General features: G+C 44.5%; 1 long non-coding RNA gene across 1 annotated transcript; it reads left to right on the top strand.

Moving 5' to 3' along the window:
* The first annotated feature begins 4,142 nt into the window (after positions 1-4,142).
* Positions 4,143-20,939, top strand: LOC137345653 (uncharacterized). Its single transcript, XR_010968607.1, has 3 exons — positions 4,143-4,232; positions 15,068-15,236; positions 20,614-20,939. It is a non-coding gene; the product is annotated as an uncharacterized lncRNA (long non-coding RNA).
* The last annotated feature ends 231 nt before the right edge of the window (positions 20,940-21,170 follow it).

Genomic DNA, 21,170 nt, shown 5'->3' with positions numbered 1-21,170 from the left:
AGTCCCAGAGGTCCACAGCAGTCCAACAATGGAAATAGAACAAAAACAGTTACCATGGCAACAACAGATGACACAGGAACGACACTCCCTGGAGAAGGAAAATCATCCAAATGAACAGCCAAAGAGAATGTGCATGTGCACCATTAAGAGACTGGCACGATTTAATGTCTATGTGTGCAATGCATGTGCAGAGACTGATGAGAATAACAAACTTCAATGCATGAGAATAGTTGTGTGCCTTGTGGGTAACTTGGGCAACTCAGTGTAAATGATAATGCATGCAGTTTTTTTGTATGAAAAGGAGGATGTTTGGAATAGAAATGCAATACTGTACTAATGTGCCTCCTAGTTTGCCATAGTCATGTGACCTCGACCATGAGGCACGCACTACAGGCATCCATCAGAGGGCAGTTCAATAAAGACACAGTACAAGTAAGACATTTGTCCTCGGAACTCGTAACAAGAGAAGAGAAGCAAACCTGGAAGTAGTGATTAGGTGACCCAAAAATTGAGTTTAAAATCTCAAAGACAGTCAGAAAAATGGAAGTGTGAGGGAAACCATAATGTTTATACTTGTGAAGGAATACTATGCAGTCATGTGAATCAGAACAGAATGCAATTGTGTATCACACCACCATGACAAAAATTGTACGTTCAAGTCCTTTCTCGCAACACGTCCTGTTCACCCATCACTCCTGTGCTCGCTGACCTACATTCTTTTGGGCCTCCTTATCTCGAGAGACAATGGATACGCGCCTGGAGGTGGTCAGTGGTTTGTGAAGCAGCGCCTGGAGTGGCTATAAAGGCCAATTCTGGAGTGACAGGCTCTTCCACAGGTGCTGCAGAGAAATTTGTTTGTTGGGGCTGTTGCACAGTTGGCTCTCCCCTTGCGCCTCTGTCTTTTTTCCTGCCAACTACTAAGTCTCTTCGACTCGCCACAATTTAGCCCTGTCTTTATGGCTGCCCGCCAGCTCTGGCGAATGCTGGCAACTGACTCCCACGACTTGTGATCAATGTCACACGATTTCATGTCGCGTTTGCAGACGTCTTTATAACGGAGACATGGACGGCCGGTGGGTCTGATACCAGTGGCGAGCTCGCTGTACAATGTGTCTTTGGGGATCCTGCCATCTTCCATGCGGCTCACATGGCCAAGCCATCTCAAGCGCCGCTGACTCAGTAGTGTGTATAAGCTGGGGGTGTTGGCCGCTTCAAGGACTTCTGTGTTGGAGATATAGTCCTGCCACCTGATGCCAAGTATTCTCCGAAGGCAGCGAAGATGGAATGAATTGAGACGTCGCTCTTGGCTGGCATACGTTGTCCAGGCCTCGCTGCCGTAGAGCAAGGTACTGAGGACACAGGCCTGATACACTCGGACTTTTGTGTTCCGTGTCAGTGCGCCATTTTCCCACACTCTCTTGGCCAGTCTGGACCTACATTGGCTACTGCATAAGCAATGCCTCAATTTTAAAACATTCATTCTTGTTTTCAAATCCCTCTCTGGCCTCACTCTTCCCTATCGCTGTAATCTCCTCCAGCCTAACAGCCCTCCAAGATATCTATGCTCATACAATCGTGGCCTCTTGAGCATTCCCTATTTTAATCGCTGCATCATTGGTAGCAGTAACTTCAGCTGTCTAAGCCCTGGAATTCCCTGCCTAAACCTCTCTGCCTCTCTACCTCGATTTCCTCCTTTAAGACACTCCTTAAAAACTCCCTCTTTGACCAAGCTTTTAGTAATCAGCTCTAATATCTCTTTATGTGGCTCGGTGTCATATTTTGTTTTATAATGCTCCTGTGAAGCACCTTGGGACCTTTTATTACCTTAAAAGCATATAAAATACAAATAGTTGTTGTTCTTCCTCCGATAGAAAAAATATTTTCTGAAAAGATATTATCTCTTTGAAAAATGTTTGACCTGATTTAGGGGTGTCCCAACAACCTTCTGTGAGCCACATACAGTCTCCAAGTTGTGATAATCTGCCTTACAACGTGCAGGCAAATCATTTCTATTTGTGCTTAAAGTTTCTGTTCGCCGGTTTGTCCTGTTTGGATCCTGTTGTCCTATAGTTTTGGAAAGGACTGTACTTACTCATTTATCTCATTGGTAAATAAATCTTAAACCAGAAAATCAGGATTTGTTAATGCCAACTACTTAACAGGAGCATACCTGTGTAGAACAGAGTTTCGGTTGCACTTCTGGCTAAGTTAAGGTGCTAAAGCAGGAGTAGCTCCAAGGACTTTCCCAGCCAATGTTTTATTAAAATAAGCATAGCAGAGGTAATTTTTCAACGTCACCTTTCCAATGGAAATCTTGTCCATCCATAGCACTTATTAGAAACTCACAGACACACTACACATGCTTTTCCAACTGATTAATTAAAGATTGAAAACTCCTTAGAAGCAAGCAGCAAAACTTCAAATGCACAATTCTGGTGGGCAAGGCTCCTGCCACGAGCATGAACTTGCAAAATGACCCCTAATAACTAGTACTGAAATAATGGACTAAAAATTTGGTTGCATCTATTTTGAGCACATGAAAGCACAGAATACAATCCCTGCACGTGAGTGGTAAGGTTTAAGGAGCCCTGATTTTGGGTCTCATCATTGACCTGGTATGTTGGGAGGAGCCTACTAGTGAAGAGTAAACGGAAACTGGGCTGCTGCGAGTGTTGTAGCATCCCTCAGGTAAGTAAGGACCGGGAGGGTGTAGGGGAGCCAGGCAGCAACGAAGGTCATGGGCTGGAAGGAGAACAGGCCTCAGGAGAGTGGAGGGTGCGGGCAGAGTGAGTTTGGGCATTGGAGAGGATAGAAATCGTGCCTTGGGGTGGAGGGGATAGGGCCTCGGTAAGGTTGGGGGTTGGGGGAGGGAGGGAGATAGGGCCCGGGGGATGGAAGAAATTGGGCCTCAGAAGAGCATTTGGAAGTCAGTGGAGGTAAAAGACTGGGCCACCTTTTTACCATCATCCCTAGCCTAGCAACCAGCTCTCTATCCCATTCTGACCTGACCCGACCTTACATATAGTAGCCTCTTTAGTTAAATCTGAAGGTAGGTGGAGAGTAAACATTAGGTAGCCATTTGAATGGTGACACTGTTTATACTTTTCTATGTTCTGGTTACACTTATGTTCTTGATGACTAAGTTAATTTAGGGCAATTGTGATGTAATGTTTCAGTTTGTAATTTATATTTGTTGCACTATTGCATGTTTAATAGCAATGTATAAGATTGCAATAGCTCAGTATGTGTAAAAAGCCATGTTAACTGTTACTTGCTCTGTGTTTTTGCTGCGCTGTTTTCAATGGTTGGAACCCACTCACCTTTGATTTTCAGAATCCTAGACTCCACTCCCATCATAACTGTGTTGTTCTGCTGGTTTCACTCAGAGCCAGATTAAGAATTTTTGGGGGTTTGGGCACCAAGAACATTTGGGGCTCCTAAGCACCCCCATCACAACACCCTCTGATCCATTTAAGCAGAAATATGCTTTACCTGGTGTCCCATCTTGGCATGGGACCACTGGCAGGGTACCCATAATTGGCTGGGGAACTTGAGCATGGGGCCTGTTTTAATTTTGTGCATAATCAACAGAACAGGAGATGAACCAGCTTGGCATTAAATTCAGATGTTGGAAACCATTTCCAACATTCATGCAGAGACTGGAAGAGGAAAAGTATTGGTGTTCCCTTTGGCAAACATGGTGATGCTGATGTACATGAGCTTGATGACATTGCTTGTGGGCACACCTAAGGTAAAATATGAAAGAAGGACCAATGTTGTAGAAACTCTGATGGGGCCACACCTCCGCTTCCCCATCTCCCACCTCTTCCTGCAAGTTCTGCCCCTATATCTGCAAGGGCCTTCATTACAATGACAAATCTGCTTGCAGACAAATGCAAACCATGTCCCACATTATTGAATCAGCCTACCAACTAAACTACCTGGTGGCCTACCCGCTTTGTGTAACAGTAGATGACTGCAATTATATGCAAACACTAAATAATAAGAAAAAATCTGTCGTGCTCACTCCTCAAATGGGATGAGGTTGTGCATTACTGGACAACCTCAGATTTTGGTCACATACTACTTTCTCCATCAAAATAAGTAGCAGAGTTGATAATATGGGTCTGATGAAAGGTCATCGAGCTGAAAAGCTAACTCTGTTTCTCTCTCCACAGATGCTGCCAGATCTACTGAGTATTTCCAGCTTTTTCTATTTGTATTTCGATAAGGTGAGAATGTGTTCATCAAATTAATGTGTGAAGACATTAATTAACTTGCAGAATGGGTGTGTAATTGGCAATTAATTTTAATACAGCAGTCTGCTTGATCGACACCCCATCCACCACCTTAAACATTCATTCCCTCACGATCTGTGACCGGGTGCTCCGGTTTCCTCCCGCAGCCAAAGACTTGCAGGTTGATAGGTAAATTGGCCATTGTAAATTGTCCCTAGTGTAGGTAGGTGGTAGGAGAATGGTGGGGATGTGGTAGGGAATATGGGATTACTGCAGGGTTAGTATAAGTGGGTGGTTGTTGGTCGGCACAGACTTGATGGGCCGAAGGGCCTGTTTCAGTGCTGTATCTCTAAATAAATAAATAAATAATCGCCGTCATTTCCAAGACACAATTACATTTGCACCCATAAAATAAAACAATTGCCGCCACTGAAAAAAAACAGAGGGAGGCAGCCAACAACCTCCATCAGCCAGGCACAAAAACAGTGGGGTCGTTTTCCAACCACTGTCAGTCCCGCTAGCAAACAGACTGCCTGGCTGTTAGGTCAGTTAAAAAAAAATTGCCTGCATATTCTTCACTCAGACCCACCTGATGTGATTTTCAGGTGAGTCTGTTAATGTCGATACATCTGCCTGAAACAGTGGAGAGTCTACTCAACTGTGCAAACTGGAGTCCTACGCTGTCTAAAGAGCTGTTGTTTACAATTTTCAGTACCATCGAGTGGAGCATACACCGTGTATGTTCTTCCTATTGGTATTAAACTTTGAGTGGCCTAACCGTTATTCTTTAAATGAAACGATGGCGGCTGCTTACAAAAAGGTCATTAAACAGTTTTCTGTGTATTTTAGTGGGGCCAAAAGACGTTCTGGAGCCATCACTTTTCCGCTCTGCCACCCACTCCTCCATCATGATACAACTGAGGCCTGAAATTGAAATTGGCTCTGGTCGCGCACGACTGGTACAAGGCAGATGTTGAAAAGTACCCCTAGTCAACCTTATGTTGCTTCCAGCCTGTAAAGTTTGGAGCAGCACAAGAATTTCCTCAGCAGAGGAGTGTGCAATCAGTGACAGAACACCATTGTACATTGGACACACGCCCACTTCTATGCACGTCCTGAACTTAGAAATCCGGCCAATTTGATATCAAAATAAGGGGGAGGGGCCACTTGGGATGGAGATGGGGAGGAGGTTTCTTTACTCAGAGGGTTGTGAATCTTTGGAATGCTTTACCTCCGAGGGCTGTGGAAGCTCAGTCTTTGAGAAAGTTTAAAGCAGAGATTGACAGATTTCTAAATACAGATGACATAAGGGGATATGAGGATAGTGAGGGAAAAAGGCATTCGGGTCATCCCTAATAATTACTCACAGTAAAGCCATTATTTTCAATGTAAGTCAGTCCATTTGCCTCAATGATTCACACTAAATATAAACATTAAAGTCCTACCTGTTCTCCAAAAGATAATTATTAACTTTGAGTTATCAGGACAGATGAAAAATATCCAGTCGTCATAGGTTTTGTTGACTGGATCAAAATTAGTAGTGCCACTAACATTGGGAAAGATTCAACTAGCAACATGCTATCCACAAGTCTGACCAGAATGGGCCCTTCCTTCAGCATGGGGTATCCATTACTCTCCCAGAGAAGGGTAGCAGGAGCAGCTCTGAGGCATATCTTGGCCACGGTTAAAGCTCATAAAAAGTGTAGGATTGCAGGTTGGTTGCGTTTATCCAGTGACTACATGGATCAGGAAGGTCCAGGGATCTGAGTTACTTGATCTCAATCAGTATGGCAGTAGGAGTGCTGCTAGTGGCCTCAGTGCCTATGGGCTAGATAGGAGAAAATCGCCCAGGGCATCTACTGCTGATGAGTATCCAATGATCTCTGCTGAATGTGAGCATGTGTGAGTATTGAATGAGGATCAGATCAGACTTGGCTGTGGTCACATAGACTGCCAACACTCATTATTAATTATTGCACAGGTGAGATAACAGGGTGAACACTTTCAATGGCAAAGGATCAATTTCTTCAGAAGAGGTCAATCATCTGAGCTCCATGTCAATCATCAGAGCTCCAGGACATCACTGCAGGAGTTCCTCAGGGTAGTGTCCTAGGCCCAACCATCTTCAGCTGCTTCATCAATGATCTTCCTCCAGTCATAAGGTCAGAAGTGGGGATGTTCGCTGATGATTGCACAATGTTCAGCACCATTCGTGACTCCTCAAATACTGAAGCAGTCCGTGTAGAAATGCAGAAAGACCTGGACAATATCCAGGCTTGGGCTGATAAGTGGCAAGTAACATTCGCGCCACGCAAGTGCCAGGCAATGGCCATCTCCAACACGAGAGAATCTAACCATCTCCCTTGACATTCAATGGCATTACCATCGCTGAATCCCCCACTATCAACATCCTAGGGGCTACCATTGACCAGAAACTGACCTGGAGTAGCCATATCAATACCATGGCTACAAGAGCAGGTCAGAGGCTAGGAATCCTGCAGTGAGTTATTCACCTCCTGACTCCCCAAAGCCTGTACACCATCTATCTACAAGGCACAAGTCAGGAGTGTGATGGAATACTCTCCACTTGCCTGGAGGGTGCAGCTCCAACAACACTCAAGAAGCTCGACACCATCCAGGACATAGCAGCCCGCTTGATTGGCACACCATCCACAAACATTCACTCCCTCCACCACTGACGCACAGTGGCAGCAGTGTGTACCATCTACACGATGCACTGCAGCAATGCTCCAAGGCTCCTTAGACAGCACCTTCCAAACCCGCAACCTCTACCACCTCGAAGGACAAGAGCAGCAGATGCATGGGAACATCACCACCTGCAAGTTCCCGTCCAAGTCACACACCATCCTGACTTGGAACTATATTGCCGTTCCTTCACTGTCGCTGGGTGTACCTACCTCACATGGACTGCAGCGGTTCAAGAAGGCAGCTCACCACCACCTTCTCAAGGGCAATTAGGAATGGGCAATAAATGCTGGCATAGCTGGTGAAGCCCACATCCCATGAATGAATAAAAAAAAAGAGGTGAGGGAAGAAAATTGTCAAGAAAAAGAGATACAGTTGCAAAGGGTTTAGCTGTGTTCAGCTGCAAACCATCAGTGCAAGAATACCATAGGCATTTGCTGTCTAGTGTGTATTTCAGAACATTTATTAAATTATAAGGTCCTGACTTTCTGCGGGAGTTCTCCTGACCACCCAGCCTGACTTTGGTGGAACCCCGAGTAACAGAGCAAACAGCTACAAACAGCCATTGACAATGTTTCTAGGTTTCAACTGATCACCCTCCGAAGCGCTGGTGGGAGATCAGGACAACTCCAGTGATATTCGGTGCCCAAATCTACATTAGTTTAATGATTCCAAAAAAGAAAACTGGTTGGTATGCTTTCACATGCAAATAAAGAAAATAATTGTCAGGGTGTTACATGTTGGCTCCAGGGACAATCACTTGTCAAGGAAGATAAATTGCCAGTGTTTTGGCTGTTAGTGCTTGTTTTGAAGTCACACCTAGCAACTAGACTTGTGTAATATCAATTACCAATATCATTTAAAATGTTTATAATGCAAATCCTTAATTCTGCATTTTTGCTTTGTGCATGAAAATGCAAGTCATCCAAGGTATGTGCATGGTCCACAGATAATGTGGATAATGTGCAATGATTTTAAAGCTTTTTATAGGTACCTTGAACCCTAAGAATCACACTATTTAGTTCTAACTTAGGTTGGATGAAATATACAGGCATAGTGTCGTTACAGTCAGTGATCTTGAGTTCACGGTTGCTTTCCTTTTATGATTCTTCACCTCAAAAATCCACAGGCCAGGATCACCACACTAATTCCTGGTTTCTATATTCCTGGCTGGACTGTCCCCACTGCCAAGCTGCCACATTCCCCTCTGGGTGAGCGGCACACTTGGTCACGCAAGGCATACCTGCATCAAGCATACACAGTCTCTGAAGATCGAGGGTGTGCGAATCCTGATGTAGAGAGCCCCAGCCCTTGCCTTGCCCCTTCCTTATAACAATAGTCTGTAAGGGGAGGGTGGAGGCGCTACAAGGGCATCCTGGAAAGTTTGCTACAAGGTGTTTGGGTGTTGGCCTATAAGTTAATTGGCAGGAGTACACTGGAACAGCTATGCATTTTTGGAGCCTCTATTTAAAACTAGTTGATCTCAATTGAGCATTTCTTGCAGATAAGGAAAAATTGTGTATCTCTTGAAGCATTTTCTCCATCACTTTCCCCTCTAAATCTCTCTATGTCTCTCTCTCTCTATCTATTTTGTTTTGCGGGATCAGTACGGATGGCTGGGATGATCAGGCCATCTGCCCAAGGAAATGTATGAGAATACCTGAACTATTTTAATGGTCAGATCCTGTTAGCCTCTGATATGGTGAGCTGTCCACAAGCAGTTGGGTGTGACTGAGCATCTCACCATTGAGGGGAACAGGAATTCAGTCTGGCTTAGAGTATACTTAGAGTGAGGTTGCATCTCTCAAACAAAGGTTGTCGTTCCTTTTGCTGTTGGCTTGCAAATGGCAAAGTTGAATAGCAAGAGCACAGAGGTTCTCTGACACTGCGGTGGAAATTCTGCTGGAACAAGTGAGGGCTCGGAGGAGCATCCACTTCCCCGCCAGTGGGGAGGGAGTGCCTTGGGGGGCTGGGGGTGGGGTGTACACCCAGAGCATGAGTCTCACCACCAGGACATGGATGCAATATAGAAACATGTTTAACGACATTTTTTTTTATTTCCAAAATATACTTTATTCATAAAAAACTGTAAAAAAAAATACATTACAAAACAGTTCAAAAATAGCACCAAGTCAACAATACAAAAGAGTGCAAAGGAGATCAGTTTCCGTCAATACAGATGTGAGTTGCCTCACAACCCTTCCATTTCATTTTACATGCCATGTACTTTTTGCAGCAAACAAATATTTTCTGGAATAAAAACAAGAAATGCTGGAACCACTCAGCAGGTCTGGCAGCATCTGTGGAAAGAGAAGCAGAGTTAACGTTTCGGGTCAGTGACCCTTCATCGGAACTGACAAATATTAGAAAAGTCACAGGTTATAAGCAAGTGAGGTGGGGGTGGGGCAAGAGATAACAAAGGATTGGACCAGGCCACATAGCTGACCAAAAGGTCATGCAGCAAAGGCAAACAATATGTTAATGGTGTGTTGAAAGACAAAGCATTAGTACAGATTAGCTATTAATACACTGAATATTGAACAGCAGCAAGTGCAAACCTGAAAAAAAACAGTGGGTAAGCAAACTGAACAAACAAAGATGAAATGAAATAAATGCAAAAAAAAGATTGTAAAAAATGTAAAAAAGAATGTAAAAAAAGGAAGAAAAAAATAACTAAAAATGAAAGTAAAGTGGGAGACTGTCATGCTCTGAAATTATTAAACTCAATGTTCAGTCCGGCAGGCTGTAGTGTGCCTAATTGGTAGATGAGATGCTGTTCCTCGAGCTTGCGTTGATGTTCACTGGAACACTGCAGCAATCCCAGGACAGAGATGTGAGCATGAGAGCAGGGGGGAGTGTTGAAATGGCAAGCAACCGGAGGCTCAGGGACCTGCTTGCGGACTGAGCGGAGATGTTCCGCAAAGCGGTCACCCAGTCTGCGTTTGGTCTCCCCAATGTAGGGGAGACCACACTGTGAGCAGCGAATACAGTATACTACATTGAAAGAAGTACAAGTAAATCGTTGCTTCACCTGAAAGGAGTGTTTGGGGCCTGGGATAGTGAGGAGAGAGGATGTAAATGGGCAGGTATTACACCTCCTGCGATTGCAGGGGAAGGTGCCATGGGACGGGGACGAGGTGTTGGGGGTAATGGAGGAGTGGACCAGGGTGTCGCGGAGGGAACGATCCCTTCGGAATGCTGACAGGGGAAGGGAGGGGAAGATGCGACTGGTAGTGGCATCACGCTGGAGGTGGCGGAAATGGCGGAGGATGATCCTTTGGATATGGAGGCTGGTGGGATGAAAAGTGAGGACAAGGGGAACCCTGTCACGGTCCTGGGAGGGAGGGGAAGGGGTGAGAGTAGAGGTGCGGGGAATGGGCCGGACACGGTTGAGGGCCCTGTCAACCACAGTGGGGGGAAATCCTCGGTTGAGGAAAAAGGAGGTCATATCAGAAGCACCGTCATGGAAGGTAGCATCATCAGAGCAGATGCGTCGGAGACGGAGAAACTGGGAGAATGGAATGGAGTCCTTACAGGAGGTAGGGTGTGAAGAAGTGTAGTCGAGGTAGCTGTGGGAGTCGGTGGGCTTATAATGGATATTAGTAGACAACCTATCCCCAGAGATGGAGACAGAGAAGTCGAGGAAGGGAAGGGAAGTGTCAGAGATGGACCATGTAAAGGTGAGAGAAGGGTGGAAATTGGAAGCAAAGTTGATAAAAGTTTTCCAGTTCGGGGCGGGAGCAGGAAACGGCACCGATACAGTCATCGATGTACCGGAAAAAGAGTTGGGGGAGGGGGCCTGAGTAGGACTGGAACAAAGAATGCTCGACATATCCCACAAAAAGACAGGCATAACTAGGACCCATGCGGGTACCCATAGCAAATATTTTCTGGATACAGTTCGCGGGGTTTTCCATGGATCCAGCCCCTCAGTTCACCTTGGTGGGGGTACCTTACACAGTGGTCTTTCCCCACTGAGCCTTTGCAGTGGCTGCCCCAAGCTTTAGTGCGTCCCTCAGCACGTAGTCCTGGATCTTGGAATGTGCCAGTCTGCAACATTCGGTTGTGGACAACTCTTTGCGCTGGAAGACCAGCAAGTTTCGGGCAGACCAAAGGGCGTCTTTCACCAAGTTGATAGTCCGACAGCAGCAGTTGATGTTTATCTCGGTGTGCGTCCCTGGGAACAGCCCATAGAGCACAGACTGCTGTGTTACAGAGCTGCTTGGGATGACATGACTTGCTGCGCCAAGGTAAGAATTACAGCTAATGATGTCTGCTGTGCATCCCACTTTCCCACAACAGTTCCCTTCAACCACATATCACATATCACAACCCTCAAAGGACTCTGTTTTATCCCCTTATCCCCTTATGCTCCCAACTCAATGAATTTTGCACTCAGCATTACGTTGAGCTCTTCTTCCGTTGCCTTCGCCTCCGGGCTCACTTCTTTGACCACGAATCCGCCCCCTGACCAGCAGACCCATTCACCCACCTCCAGCATTCTCCCTCCACCTGGACCCCTCCCTCTGGCCTCTTACTCACTCTTGATCTTTTCATTGTAAAATGTCAATGATACATCAGCCATCTCAATTTCTCTGCCCCCCTCACTCACTCTAACCTGTCCCCCTCTGAACTTGCTGCACTCCGTTCTCTCGGGTCTAAACCCGACATTGTCATCAAACTTGCAGACAAGAGGGGTGCTGTTGTTGTCTGGCGTACCGGCCTCCACCTTGCAGAGGCTCAGCGCCAACTCTCAGACATTTCTTCCTATTTCCCCCTGGACCATGACCCCACCACTGAACATCTAACTACTGTCCACAGGACTGTCACTGACCTCATCTCATCTGGAGATCTTCCCTCTCCAGCTTCCAACCCCAGACAGCCCGCTTCTACCTCCTTACTAAAATCCACAAACAGGACTGTCCTGGCAGACCCATTGTTTCAGCCTGTTCCTGTCCCAGTGAATTTATTTCTTCCTATCTTGACTCTATCTTTTCTCCCCGGTCCAGTCTCTTCCCACCTACATCCGTGACTCTTCTGATGCCCTACATCATTTTGACAATTTCCAGTTTCCTGGTCCCAACCTCTTCACTATGGATGTCCAATCTCTCTACACCTCCATCCCCCAGTAGGATGGTTTGAGGGATCTCTGTTTCTTCCTTGAACAGGGGCCCAACCAGTCCCCATCCACCACCACCCTCCTCCGCCTGGCTGAACTTGTTCTCACATTGAACAACTTTTTTTTTATTCATTCATGGGATGTGGGCATCGCTGGCCAGGCCAGCATTTATTGCCCATCCCTAATTGCCCTTGAGAAGGTGGTGGTGAGCTGCCTTCTTGAACCACTGCAGTCCATGTGGGGTAGGTACACCCACAGTGCTGTTAGGAAGGGAGTTCCAGGATTTTGACCCAGCGACAGTGAAGAAACGGCGATATAGTTCCAAGTCAGTGTGGTATGTGACTTGGAGGGGAACTTGCAGATGGTGGTGATCCCACGCATCTGCTGCCCTTGTCCTTCTAGTTGGGAGAGGTCGCGGGTTTGGAAGGTACTGTCTAAGGAGCCTTGGTTCATTACTGCAGTGCATCTTGTAGATGGTACACACTGCTGCCACTGTGCGTCGGTGGTGGAGGGAGTGAATGTTTGTAGATGGGGTGCCAATCAAGTGGGCCGCTTTGTCCTGGATGCTGTCGAGCTTCTTGAGTGTTGTTGGAGCTGCACCCATCCAGGCAAGTGGAGAGTATTCCATCACACTCCTGACTTGTGCCTTGTACATTGTGGACAGGTTTTGGGGAGTCAGGAGGTGAGTTACTCGCCTCAGGATTCCTAGCCTCTGACCTGCTCTTGTAGCCACGGTATTTATATGGCTACTCCAGGTCAGTTTTCAGTCAATGGTAGCCCCTAGGATGTTGATAGTGGGGGATTCAGCGATAGTAATGCCGTTGAATGTCAAGGGGAGATGGTTAGATTCTCGTTTGTTAGATTTTTGTTAGATGGTTAGATTCACTTCCTTCAAGTAAAATGTGTCGCTATGGGTACCCTAGTTATGCCTGACTTTTTGTTGGATATGTCGAACATTCCTTGTTCCAGTCCTACTCAGGCCCCCTCCCCCAACTCTTTTTCCGGTACTTTGTTGACTGTATTGGCGCCGTTTCCTGCTCCTGACTCGAACTGGAAAACCTGATCAACTTTGCTTCTAATTTCCACGCTTCTCTCACCTTTACATGGTCCATCTCTGACACATCCCTTTCCTTCCTCGACTTCTCTATCTCCATCTCTGGTGATAGGCTGTCTAATAATATTTCTGAGAAGCCCACCGACTCCCACACCTACCTCGACTACACTTCTTCACACCTTGCCTCCTGTAAGGACTCCATTCCATTCTCCCAGTTTCTCCGTCTCCGACGCATCTGCTTCAATGATGCTGCTTTCCATGACAGCGCTTCTGATATGTCTTCCTTTCTCCTCAACCAAGGTGTCCCCCCCCACTGTGGTTGACAGGGCCCTCAACTGTGTCCAGCCCATTTCCCACACCTCTATCTTCACCCCTTCCCCTCCCTTGTCCTCACTTTCCACCCTACCAGCTTCCACATCCAAAGGATCATCCTCCGCCATTTCTGCCACGTCCAGCGTGATGCCACTACCAGATGCATCTTCCCTTTCCCTCTCCTGCCAGCATTCCGAAGAGATTGTTCCCTCCCTGACACCCTGGTCCACGCCACCTTTAGCCCCAACACATCGTCTCCTTCCCACGCCACCTTCCCATGCAATCGCAGAAGGTGTAATACCTGCCCTTTTACCTCCTCTCCTCTCACTATCCAAGGCCCCAAACACTAGTTTAGTTTAGTTTTTTTTTTAGTTTAGAGATACAGCACTGAAACAGGCTCTTCGGCCCACCGAGTCTGTGCCGACCATCAATCACCCATTTATACTAATCCTACACTAATCCCATATTCCTACCACATCCCCAGCTGTCCCTATATTTCCCTACCAGCTACCTATACTAGGGGCAATTTATAATGGCCAATTTACCTCCCAACCTGCAAGTCTTTTGGCTGTGGGAGGAAACCGGAGCACCCGGAGAAAACCCACGCAGACACAGGGAGAACTTGCAAACTCCACACAGGCAGTACCCAGAATTGAACCCAGGTCACTGGAGCTGTGAGGCTGCGGTGTGAACCACTGCGCCACTGTGCCGCCCCTAGTATCAGGTGAAGCAGTAATTTACTTGTACTTCTTTCAATTTAGTATACTGTATTCGCTGCTCACATTGTGTTCTCCTTTACATTGGGGAGACCAAACGCAGATTAGGTGACCACTTTGCGGAACACCTCCGCTCAGTCCGAAAGCATGGCCCCAAGCTTCCGGTTGCTTGCCATTTCAGCACACCCCACTGCTCTCATGCCCACATATCTGTCCTGGGATTGCTGCAGTGTTCCAGTGAACATCAAGGCAAGCTCGAGGAACAGCATCTCTTTTACCGATTAGGCACACTACAGCCTGCTGGACTGAACATTGAGTTCAATAATTTCAGAGCATGATGGGGCCCCCCTTTTTATGTTTAGTTATTTTGTCCTTTTTTATTTGTTTATTTTATTTTATTTTGTTTCATCTTTTTTTTAACCACTGTTTTTTTCATGATTGTGCTTTGGGCCAGGGCTGTTCATTTTCCTGCAAGTTAACACCCTCTCTGCACTAACGCTTTGTCTTTCAGCACACAATTAACATACAGTTTGCCTTTGCTCCATGACCTTCTTGTCAGTTATTCTCTGTGACCCTGTCCTATCAACACCTTCCCTTTTGTTATCTCTTCCCCCGCCCCTGCTTTATTTGCTTAAAATCTATTACATTTCTAACCTTTGACAGTTCTGATGAAAGGTCACTTGCCTGAAACATTAACTCTGCTTCTCTATCCACAGATGCTGCCAGACCTGCTGAATATTTCCAGCATTCCTTGTTTTAAGGCATAACACTCTATGCATTGCAGGACACCTATACCCTTTCCCACCCAGTTTGGGTATCTGAAGAGCTGTTTAAAATCAGGTATTTGTAGCGAAGGTTAGCAGGAGAGTATGATTGACATAATTATTCGGGTAGTTAATGGACACTCCTTATTGACAAGCAGCCATCCAGACAACAGCTGGTCCTGCTGGAAGAGTGGTGATACTGTGGACTGTTGCAGTATGGTAGCATCATGGCATCTCCCCAGAAAACACATATACAACCATCTACATGATTCACTTGGATTGATTGATGACCCGGATGTTTAAAGAATGAAATCCCATTCTGTTCAGGTATGCTGTAAGAGTGAGAACTTTAAAATGGGAATTTGGTGAGAGTAAGAATTAAGTGCAGGGGAAGGAAGCACTAAATAAATTAACCAAAGGACAGAAGCAAATGAGATATGAGAGTGTGTGGGAATTCAAGGAGTTTAATTGAAGGAAATTTGTCCATTTTTTTCTCCTTTGGTCTTCATTTCTCATCTCAAGCAACATTCAAATGTTAAGGTTACATGAGGCTGGAATACCTTGTGCATTGTAGAAGCTATGAGATGTTTGCCTTCCTGGTTTAGTTTCTAGAGGGCTTCATCAGCAATCTGGTCAATGCAGTCAAAGCTGAAGTGGTCGGCCTTAGTGAGTGATTGGACATGCATCAAAATATTAGGGACAGTGAAGTTTTTATATCAGAGTTAATAGAGAAGACCGTTCTGGGGGTCAGAGTAGGAGAGGATACCCTGGTATCTATAAAAACATAGAAAAATAGGAGTAGGCCATTCGGCCGTTCGAGCCTGTACCGCCATTCAATACGATCATGGCTGATCATTCAAACTCAGTATCCTGTTCCCGCTTTCTCCCCGTATCCCTTGATCCCTTTAGCCCTAAGAACTATATCTAATTCTTTCTTGAACATATTTAATGATTTGGCCTCAACTGCTTTCTGTGGTAGAGAATTCCACAAGTTCACCACTCTCTGGGTGAAGAAATCCCTCCTCATCTCAGTCCTAAGTGGCTTACACCTTATCCTTAGACCCCTGGTCCTGGACCCCCTGCCATCAGGAACATCCTTCCTGAATCTAGTCTGTCCGGTCCTGTTAGAATTTTGTACGTTGCTATGAGATCCCTCTCATTCTTCTAAACTCTAGTGAATACAAGCCTAATCGACCCAATCTCTCTCCATATGTCAGTCCTGCCATCCCAGGAATCAGTCTGGTGAACCTTCGCTGCACCCCCTCCAGAGCAAGAACATCCTTCCTCAGATAAGGAGACCAAAACTGCACTCCAGATGTGGTCTCACCAAGGCCTTGTATAATTGCAACAAGACATCCTTGCTCCTGTACTCAAATCCTCTCGCTCTGAAGGCCAACATACCATTTGCCTTCTTAACTGCCTGCTGCACCTGCATGCTTACTTTCAGCAACTGGTGCACAAGGACATCCAGGTCTCGCGGCACCTCCCCCTTTCCCAATCTATCGCCATTCAGATAATAATCTGCCTTTCTGTTTTTGCCACCAAAGTGGATAACTTCACATTTATCCACATTATACTGCATCTGCCATGTATTTGCCCACTCACTCAACCTGTCCAAATCACACTGGAGCTTCTCTGCATCCTCTTCACGGCTCACACTCCCACCCAGCTTTGTGTCATCTGAAAACTTGAATATGTTAGATTTAATTCCCTCATCTATATCATTAATATATATTGTGAATAGCAGGGGTCCTAGCACTGATCCCTGCGGTGCCCCTCTAGTCATTGCCTGCCACTCGGAAAAAGACCCATTTATTCCTACTCTTTGTTTGCTGTCTGCCAACCAGTTCTCTCTCCATGTCAGTAACTTCCCCCAATCCCATGTGCTTTAATTTTGCACCCTAATCTCTTATGTGGGACCTTATCAAAAACCTTCTGAGTCCAAATATACCACATCCACTGGTTCTCCTTTATCTATTCTATGAGTTACATCCTCAAAATTTCCAGTAGATTTGTCAAGGATGATTTCCTTTTTGTAAATCCATGTTGACTTTGTCCGATCCTGTCACTGTTTTCCAAGTGCTGTGCTATTACATCTTTTATAATGGACTCTAGCATTTTCCCCACTACTGATGTCAGGCTAACCGGTCTATAATTTCCTGTTTTCAAACATAGGATGATGGGGAATCTCTGTTCAAAAAGGAGTTAGAAATTGGGGTTCATGGGTTGGGTAATGGGGCAGGAGAAGTCATCACTGGTGTTCACCAACAGGTTCTCTCATCTGGAAAGAGATGATATGCAAACTCAAGAGATGGCTGCACTAGGCAATGATGTGCCATGCTTATGGATGTTATATATGGGTTAGAGCACAGATCAGCCATGATCTCATTGAATGGCATGGAACAGGTTCAAAGGCTAAATGGCCTTCACCTGTTCCTATGTTCCCATGTTCCTATGTTCCCATTTTCCTCTGCACTGAAGCAGGGAAAAAGAGGAAGAATAGCAGGCAAGTTATGGCATTAGGGAACTTGATTATTCGGTTTACAGATGGAACTCTGTGCAAACCTGGCACTGAGAAATGACTGGTGTGTTACCACCTGGGTGCACAGATTGAGGATCTGATGTCTTGGGTTGACAGAATGGTAGAGAAGTCATTTGTCATCCATGTGGGAATGGTTAACATGATTAGAAGTAGACCAGAGGTCATTTGTGCTACATTTTGGGAATTAGGGAGGAAGCTTAAGAGAAGAAACTAAAGTTTAGTATTTTCTGAAATCTACCCATGCCACATGCTTATGAAGACCAACCTAGAGTAATTAGGCAGATCAATATGTGGCTAAAGCTTTGGTATAGGGAGTTAGAGTTTTCGGTTTCTCAAACAGTGGGACACCTTTGACCTGTGCAGACTGGAGACACTCCACCTAAATAAGTTGGGGTGGGGGGGGGGGGGGGGGGGGGGGGTGGTGGGGGAGTGGAGCCGTTGGTAGGCTGGATAGATAAAATAATGGTGAGTGTTTAAACTTGATACAGGGGGCTGTTGCTGTAGATGTAAGAGAGAAAGAATCCATACCAATTGGAGTTTAATAAATTTAATTCAAGTGGCTAATTGAGATAAATACAGCAATAATATTAACAAGGTAACTAGGAAAGGTTAAAAAAACTGGAGCTGTGCTTGCATTAATGCAAGAAGTTTGACAAATAAAATGTGTGATCTGGAATGCCTTTCGGGGTTGATAGATTGGACGTCATTCACATCATAGACATGCTGGAATATTCAAATCAATGAGACACATATCTCATGTGGAGAAATGGAGGTGGTGTGACAGTATGTATAAACTCCAGTAATGAGGCACAAGTGAGATAGGATATAAGAAAGGATAGGGCAGACGTAGAACCACTTTGGGTAAAATTGATAGATGTTGATAGATATTAATAGAGTTGAAATATTACTGGAATTATTCTATAGATTCCCAGGCCAGGGTGATAGCCATGGTTTTGGAGCTGTAGGATGAGATAAGGAAGGTGACAGGTAAGGGATTTAGAAATCGACCAGGACAATAATCTGTCTACTGATAAGACAGAGCAGGGATTATTAGAGATATATGAAGACTGTTTTATGACTTAGTTCATAAAAGATCCAACAAAGGGAAAAATATCTCCTTGGTTATAAGTAATAGGGACATTCAAAACTCCAACACAAAGGTGAGTGAGGCTTTAAGTACCACTAAACCCAAATGAAACTGTAAAATTTTAAGAGGACCAACTTTACAAACTTGAGAAGGCTTGTGAAAGTGGGCTTAGAAGGTTTGAATATGGCCAGGAGAATGGAAGAACGATGGAGTTCCTTCAAGAGGTGATTCCAAATGCAATGGACAAATGTGCACCCTTGCAAATCGAAGGAACCAAGCTTAAAGACACTTTGTCTATTGGATGGGACAACGAAGCAACTCATAAAGAGGGAAAGAAAAGCATTTAAAGCCATGAAGAAAATTGGAACAAAATTAAGATGGATTCAATACCAAAAAGAGTGCTTGGAATGTAAAAATGGCATCATAATGCCAAAGAAAATGTCCAAATTGCACCCATTGAAGAGGGCAAACAGAATAATTGAAGGAATGGCGAGTTTGGTTTCTAAAGAGTGATTATGTGAATTGAATATGTTTTCATTGGAAGTGAGAAAGTTGAGAGGTGAAATGATTGCTGTTTTTAGGCTTTTAAAGGGACTAGATAATATCGACCATGATAAGCCATTTCAACTTTTCCAGAATAGTAGAACGAGAGGCCATGGCCTGTGCTTGAAGAGGGTAAATTCAAAACTAATCTGTGGAAGCACTGTCGGTAAATGTAACCTAACTTCCTGGGCAGGAAAACCACTGGATTGGATGTAATGTTGTTTTTATACATCACCTAATATTACTCTTCATCGATGTCAATGGGCGGTAAAATTGGAAGGGGTGTAAAACCAAAAATTCATCTGACAGTTTCCTGATGATGGGTTAGATTAAAATTGCTCTTATTATTTCAGTGATTGAGTGGCAAACATAATGATCAGGCTTGCTAGGGAAATAGTGGAAACATATAGGGTTGATTTATTCAAATGCGAGTTAGGTAAATTTCTTTCAGAAAATAAAATTTTGGGATACAGTGTATGAGTAGTTTGAGACATAACATATTGTAAGTGCAGCATGCTTGGGAGGGAGAGGTAACTTTGGACCTATGGTTCCAAAGTTTCCACTACTGCGGGTTTCCTTGCCTTAAATCTATATCTGTTGCAGAATAATTGATAGATATTGATTGCCAGCATTAGTCAACAACTCCAATATCATTTTATCATCTGGCTATCAGTACGAAGTCCTCAATACAGCCAATATGCCCAGCATTGAATGCATTCACTTGCAATGGTAATTGCACTGGGAAGGATATGTGTCACACATGGAGGACTCAGAATGCCAAAAATTGTGCTTTTTGGTGAACTATACTCTGGTGCACCTCACAAATGTTTCAAAGACCAGCTGAAAAGACATCTCTCTCTGGCTGACATTGACCAATGGGCGTGGCAGCAGGAGGCTGCCGACAGAGAGAGCTGGTGCATAACAACCAGGAAAGCAGCCCACAAGTTTGAAACAGATGTGAGACTGCTCAAGAAAGGTGCAGACACAATGGAAGGAGTCTGCTTATACCAGAGCTCCTCCAAACCAGGAGTTATTGTGCCCCAACTGCTCAAGAGCCTGCAGATCAAGAATTGGCCTCTTCAGTCATCAACAATCATGCCAACTACCACGGAGACAAGCCTTCCCATGATCTTTGCCTGCATCAGGATGGTCTAAAATAAACTAGGGGGCCATTGTTCTTTTTAGTTTGGCAAATCCTATGACCCTCAGAAAACAAAAATGGCATAAAACAAGCAAAATGCAAGCTGCTACTGAAAAGTACAAGTGGAAGGATTTTGAATCAAATATGTTTGACGCTGAAGTATTTTGCCTTAATGATTAGAGCCTAGAATAAATTGGTTTGCTTTATGTAATTTGACAATACATAAAATATTTTTGATTTCATTTTTGATTAGCAATATCATAAAAATAAGCTGATAGTACTAAATATAGGACGCATGAATATATTGATAATGTGCCCAGAATGTGTTGGCCAGTTGTCTTTTCTAATACAGATATATCCTTATTTATCAATATTATTAAATCTGCTGCAGGGCGATATGACAATAGGAAGATATGTGGAGTAGACAATAAAAAAGAGATTTTGAAGAAAAGACCAATTCATAACCTTGACCTACCTGGCTGCTCATGTCTGCTGACTGTCTTGGTTTGTGTTTCCAGCATTTTCTGTTTTTGTATTGACAAACACTAAATACTTTTGATGCCTAATATTCCTTATTGTTGTTGTCCTTCAAATGACCACAGGATTCCACAACACCTGGCATAACTATCCAAAGAAGATAAACACTCATTTATTAATTTTTCTTTGAGTCCTTTCCCACAAAAAATCATGTCCTTGACACCTAATGAATTTTGGAATGTACAGGTTAAGTGACTCATTATTTCTTGAGACATATTAAAGGATTTGTAATTGTATCATATCTGGCTGGCATTTCTTCATCCCATATTGTATACAGTACAATTGTATACTCAGGAATCAGACATTTTTAAACTGTCCATTCCCACAATTTTATCAGCAGAAATAAAAATGATAATCAAAAAAAATTCGGAACAATTCTGCATCTTATGGTCATGTCTGAAATGTTTCAAA

The sequence above is a fragment of the Heterodontus francisci genome, chromosome 1 (genome assembly GCF_036365525.1).
Source record: "Heterodontus francisci isolate sHetFra1 chromosome 1, sHetFra1.hap1, whole genome shotgun sequence".
In the NCBI taxonomy this organism is placed as follows: domain Eukaryota; kingdom Metazoa; phylum Chordata; class Chondrichthyes; order Heterodontiformes; family Heterodontidae; genus Heterodontus; species Heterodontus francisci.
The sequence above is the reverse complement of the archived record's forward strand: the minus strand, read 5'-3'. Positions and strand labels throughout refer to the sequence as shown.